The sequence below is a fragment of the Somniosus microcephalus genome, chromosome 7 (assembly GCF_052327205.1).
Source record: "Somniosus microcephalus isolate GS21.2 chromosome 7, FLI_Smic_1.0, whole genome shotgun sequence".
Lineage (NCBI taxonomy): Eukaryota > Metazoa > Chordata > Chondrichthyes > Squaliformes > Somniosidae > Somniosus > Somniosus microcephalus.
This window is the reverse complement of record NC_140993.1, coordinates 13565917-13571916: the sequence shown is the minus strand read 5'-3', so window position 1 is coordinate 13571916 and position 6000 is coordinate 13565917. Positions and strand designations below refer to the sequence as shown.

At 51.6% G+C, this 6000-nt stretch overlaps 1 protein-coding gene across 1 annotated transcript in view; it reads left to right on the top strand.

Annotated features, from left to right (window-relative positions):
• Positions 1–1991: 1991 nt before the first annotated feature.
• Positions 1992–6000, top strand: part of LOC147114521 (carbohydrate sulfotransferase 9-like) — a 176868-nt gene continuing 172859 nt past the window's right edge. The window contains exon 1 of the mRNA XM_085992254.1: positions 1992–2253. The gene's annotated coding sequence lies outside the window, so the exon portion shown is untranslated. The remainder of the gene's footprint in view (positions 2254–6000) is intronic.

The following is a 6000-nucleotide window of genomic DNA, read 5'->3' as shown; positions in this document are numbered from 1 at the left end:
CAGGTGTCGGTGGGGATGTTTCATTTTTTGAAGGAGGCTTTGAGGGTGTCCTTGAAGCGTTTCCTCTGCCCACCTGGGGCTCTCTTGCCGTGTTGGAGCTCCGAGTAGAGCGCTTGTTTTGGGAGTCTCGTATCGGGCATGCGGACAATGTGACCCGTCCATCGGAGCTGATCGAGCGTGGTCAAAGCTTCGATGTTGGGGATGTTGGCCTGAGCGAGAACACTGACATTGGTGCGCCTATCCTGCCAATGGATTTGCAGGATCTTGCGGAGGCAGCATTGGTGGTACCTCTCCAGTGCTTTGAGGTGCCTGCTGTACATGGTCCATGTCTCTGAGGCACACAGCAGGGCAGGTATCACTGCTGCTCGGTAGACCATGAGCTTGGTGCTGGGTTTGAGGTCCTGGTTTTCAAACACTCTCTTCCTCAGGTGACCGAAGGCTGCACTGGCACACTGAAGGTGGTGTTGGACTTCGTTGTCAACATCTGCCCTTGTTGACAGTAGGCTCCCGAGGTATGGAAAGTGGTCCACCTTGTCCAAGGCCTTGCCGTGGGCTTTGATAATCAGGGGGCAGCACTGTGTGGCGGGGGCAGTTTGGTAGAGGACCTTTGTCTTACGGATGTTTAGTGTAAGGCCCATGCTCTTGTACGCTTCGGTGAAGGTGTTGACGATGGTTTGGAGTTCGAGATAGATGAATGCTGTAAGACACATGCTGTTGCCAAGGCAATTCTTGAGCAAGTGCCCTCCAGCTCACTGGGATTTGCTATTTTAGAGGACATTTACTTTTCAGAATTAATATATCACATAGTGGGTTACATTATTGGTGCAGCAATTCCAGTCCCAACGCGTGAGTACGGACGGTGTACTCATGCGTGGGCCTGTTGGAAGTGCCAGATTGCAGCATGCACAGCGCATGCGCGGGAAACCGGCATTTCCTCTCCATCGAACTAAGGGGTTAAGAGGTCCAACGCGTGCATGCAGGACTCTGCGCGCACGCGTTGAACTTCCTTCGTTTAGACAGGTTTGCGCGTGTGCAAGGGACTGAACTTTTTGGAAATGAAAAAAGGAGGCGTAAGCAGTGGATTCTTGAAGGTAAGTGGTCTATTATTTAAAATTATTACATTATTTCCACAGCTTCATTGTTTTTAAGGACTTTACAGTAAGGTAAGTTTATTTTTAGACCCGAATTCGTAAAAAAAAAAATTTTTCAAAAATGTTATTAATTGTTTTAAATAGTTTTTTAACGTTATTTATAGTTTATTTAATTATTGGGATGTTTTTTAAAATTTTAATTAAAGTTAAACTAGTCTTTTGGGCGCCCGTACTTTTCATGAGTTTGACAGCCTTTACTATCAAACTCATGAATGAGTTTCCCCTCCCCTGATTGGCTGCAGAGTGCTCACCTGATCCCAGCCGGCACATCGCACTAACTACGCCGCTGGATCAGGTAGGCACATCGCGCCGACATCTGAACCAGGCCTGTGACAGGAAATGCAAGCAGGCCCGGGCTTCAGATGTCAGCGCGCCGGGTGAGTGCACGTCGGGGGCTTGCACGTGCGGCAAGCTCCCGATCCTAATTTCTGGCCCATTAACATTTTTCACCCACCCTCATCACCTTTCAGTGCAAAACCCACCACATCTTTCTCTTTATTTTTAAAACAGCATCTTTAGTCATTGATGGTGTTAGTACAGAAAAAGCTTGGCCTGATCCAGATGTCATATATTCAGCCAAGGGTAATCGAATGACCTATTGGCATGGCAAAGGGGGCTGCTTAACACTCACAGATTAAACAAAATCCCTCACATCTGTTCTCTTGCTATATTTTTTTTACACCGTAAAATTATGGGATTGTGGGGGAATGTGACCGGGGTCGTAAGAAATTAGTTTATATAAACTTTCGTGCCCAATACCGTGCTTTTCCAAGTGTGCGAGTTCCTCCTATCGGATTCAATCTATTCAAAGCTTACAAGCTGCAGGGGATAAGCCAGTGTATTCAAGGAGCACAGGGCTCCGCCACATGGCAGGTCTCCGGCTGGTATTTGGGGAGCTGTCAGTCCGCATGTGCGTGCGCTCAATCCAGACCTTTAAAGCCGACCCTCAGTCGGTCGGCGCGAGCGAGCGGCCCGGGCAAGTGCCTCAGAGGAAGACCATCTCAGCCCTTTCACTTCTCAGCGATCACTTGGAAGCATTACGTCTCAGAATGCACCTTTCAGAATGACGGGTCAGAGCTGGTGGCTGCTTTCAGCTCCCGGGGTAAGTGGAATCTTCAGTGATTGATCTGGCAAGGCTGACCTCCCCGTGACTCCGTGTCTCTCGAGTCCCCGCTGCTATATTTACACAGGGCTCTGCGCCTGGCATTCCCATGGGTTTCCGGCAGCTCATAATTGACTTAATGTAGTCGTCCACCCACTGTCGCTCTGCAATCCTGCTTTCAGCTGCGATCACTGACTAACTGGCCCCCTTCTCAGCGCGGTAATTAACTACAGTTGCTCTCTCAGATTGCATTCGGCAATGCAGACTTGACTAGCCGGCCTCTTCCCCTCCCTGTGGAAAATATCCGGAGCCCTCCCCCTTACTGCATTCAGCGATGATCTCGCAATGGGGTGGGGAGGGGCACTGGGTGGGGGGGAGGTGAAGGTTGCGGGTTCAAGTCCCACTCCAGAGACTTGAGCCCAAAAATCTAAGCTGACACTCCAGTGTATTGCTGAGGGAGTGCCGCACTGTCGGAGGGGTAGTACAGATTGAGCGCTGCACTGTCGGAGGGGCAGTACTGAGGGAGCGCCGCACTGTCGGAGGGGCAGTACTGAGGGAGTGCTGCACCGTCGGAGGGGGAGTACTGAGGGAGCGCCGCACTGTCGGAGGGGTAGTACAGATTGAGCGCTGCACTGTTGGAGAGGCGGTACTGAGGGAGCGCTGCACTGTCGGAGGGGCGGTACTGAGGGAGCACCGCACTGTTGGAGGGGTGGTACTGAGGGAGCGCTGCACTGTCGGAGGGGCAGTACTGAGGGAGCGCTGCACTGTCGGAGGGGCAGTACTGAGGGAGTGCTGCACTGTCGGAGGGGCAGTACTGAGGGAGTGCTGCACTGTCGGAGGGCAGTACTGAGGGAGCGCTGCACTGTCGGAGGGGCAGTACTGAGGGAGCGCTGCACTGTCGGAGGGGCAGTACTGAGGGAGTGCTGCACTGTCGGAGGGCAGTACTGAGGGAGCGCTGCACTGTCGGAGGGGCAGTACTGAGGGAGCGCCGCACTGTCGGAGGGGTGGTACTGAGGGAGCGCTGCACTGTCGGAGGGGCAGTACTGAGGGAGTGCTGCACTGTCGGAGGGCAGTACTGAGGGAGCGCTGCACTGTCGGAGGGGCAGTACTGAGGGAGCGCCGCACTGTCGGAGGGGCAGTACTGAGGGAGCGCCGCACTGTCGGAGGGGCAGTACTGAGGGAGCGTCGCACTGTCGGAGGGGGCAGTACTGAGGGAGCGCTGCACTGTCGGAGGTGCCGTCTTTCAGATGAGATGTTAAACCGAGGCCCCGTCTGCGCGCTCTCAGGTGGACGTAAAAGATCCCACGGCACTATTTCGAAGAAGAGATGGGGAAGTTCTCCTCAGTGTCCTGGGGCCAATATTTATCCCTCAATCAACATCACTAAAACAGATTATCCGATCATTATCACATTGCTGTTTGTGGGAGCTTGCTGCGCGCAAATCGGCTGCCGTGTTTCCCACATTACAACAGTGACTCCACTTCAGAAGTACTTCATTGGCTGTAAAGCACTTTGGGATGTCCGGTGGTCGTGAAAGGCGCTAGAGAAATGCAAGTCTTTTTCCATTTGAAATTCAACTGGGAGGGGCACAAAATTGGAGGAGGCAGATCAGCCGAGCGTCATACCCCCCGGCCGATCTTCCTGTCCATCGCCCCGCCGCGGCCAGCTTTGCACATCCCGGCAAAGCTCGGTTTCAGCCCCAATTTCTCTCCGCTTCTGCTTTCAGCTGCGAACACTCCGTATACTCCAGCTCATCCAAAAATCTCCGGGATGCCCATCTGACCGGGCCAAGTCTCGCTATCAATCATAAAAGTGATTAAATAGAGGTGTTGAAAATTACCAAGGGGTTTTACAAACATATGATACAGTAAGATGGGGAGAAAGTGTTTCCACATGGCAGGAGCGTCGGTAACCAGAGGACACAGAGCGAAGGTCGTTGGCAAAAGAACCAGAGGGGAGATGAGGAGAATTTTTTTTTACGAGTTGTTGCGATCTGGAACGCGCTGCCCGAAAGGGCGGTAGAAGATTCAATAGTAACTTTCAAAAAGGAATTGAAGATATACTTGGAAAGGAGAAATGTGCAGGGCTACGGGGAAAGAGCAGGGGGGAGTGGGACTAATTGGAGAGCTCGACCAAAGAGCACGATGGGCCGAATGGCCTCCTTCTGTGCTGTGTGATTCTATGATTCTGGCACGTTAAAGACATATCCTGATTTTTCTGATTATTTTCTCCCCCCCCCCCCCCTCCACACACGTACAAGCCTTGTTACTGGAGCTTAAATCCAGGCGAAATCAGATGAGGCCCCAGCTTAGTTTGTTATGCTGCAGGCCTTGTTAAATAAGTGAAGTGGATGAGTAAGCAGTGTTTAGGCTTCTCGCAGACAGTGGCGACCTAAAAATACAGCTCCTGCTTTGGGGTGAGGTGCGGAGGGGGGGGGTTGGTGGGGTGGTGGCCTTCGGCAACATTCTGGAAACTGTAACTGTAATGGAGATTGTGCGATTGTGTGGCACTGGGTGTTCAGCTGCAGTGAACTACAATGTAGTTTTTTTTAACTGTTCTGCTGAGTTCTCTGAATCTGCTTGAAAGCTGATTAGCACCAGAATGAAGGGACGTCACAACAAGCCCCTACAGCCAACACCACAAAAAACATTATCTGGCCATCATCACGCTGCTGTTTGTGGGACCTTGCTGTGCGCAAATTTGTTTCCAATTACAGCTTTGGGACATCCTGAGGTCATGAAAGATGCTATATAAATGCACGTCCGTCTATCTTTCTTTGTTTCTATCTTTTATTCTCACTCACTTTCTCTCTCTCTCTTTCTCCCTTTCTCTCTCTTTCTCCCTTTCTCGCTCTCTCTCTTTCTCTCTCTCTCTCTCTCTCTCTCCCCCTTTCTCTCTCCATCAATACAATGGAAAATCCTCCACCTTGGCTGTAAAGCATGGGGGGAGTGGGACTAATTGGAGAGCTCTTTCAAAGAGCCGGCACAGGCACGATGGGCCGAATGGTCTCCTCCTGGGCTGTCTGATTCTATATAGCACCTTTTTCACGACCTCAGGACGTCCCAAAGTACTTTGCAGCCAAATGAAGTACCTTTTGAAGTGCAGTCACTGTTGTAATGTGGGAAACGCGGCAGCCAATTTGTGCACAGCAAGATCCCACAAACAGCAATGAAATAAATGACCAGATGCTCCCTGACTTCACCAACCTATCGACCTGAGCAGCTCAGCAATAACTGGCATCAAAACAAAAGTGGTACTTGAACATAGTTTACACACAGCAAAGCCTTTATTTAATTTCCAGATTCCCAACTGTCCAGCCTTTGGCCTTCCATTTGCAATGGTACTTCTGCAGCTATTGATCTGCTCAATCGAACCCTCACTTCCACCTATGATGCTCCTGTCCCCAGTAAAACCCTTAGGGGGAAAAATTCAGTTGTTTGCGCCCCCTGTTAGCGCCTTAAGAGGGTGCTAATGGGGCTCAAAGCAACTAGCGCCCGGGCGCGGCGATGTTTGCGCCGCTCGCGAAATTAACTGGACATTTTGCGGCGGCGCTAAACACTACCGCCACGATCTCCTGCGCCGGCAGATTGTGACGTCAGTCGAGTGTGCAATGCCCCAGTAGCGCCCCGGACCGGATATTGAGTGGCGCCCCCTGCCTTACCGCCTGCCGCTAGCAATGACAGGTTGAGGGGAGCGTTTTACAGTCAGAAAGGGACTGGGGGAGCGCTATTTAAAGGTGACCGCTTC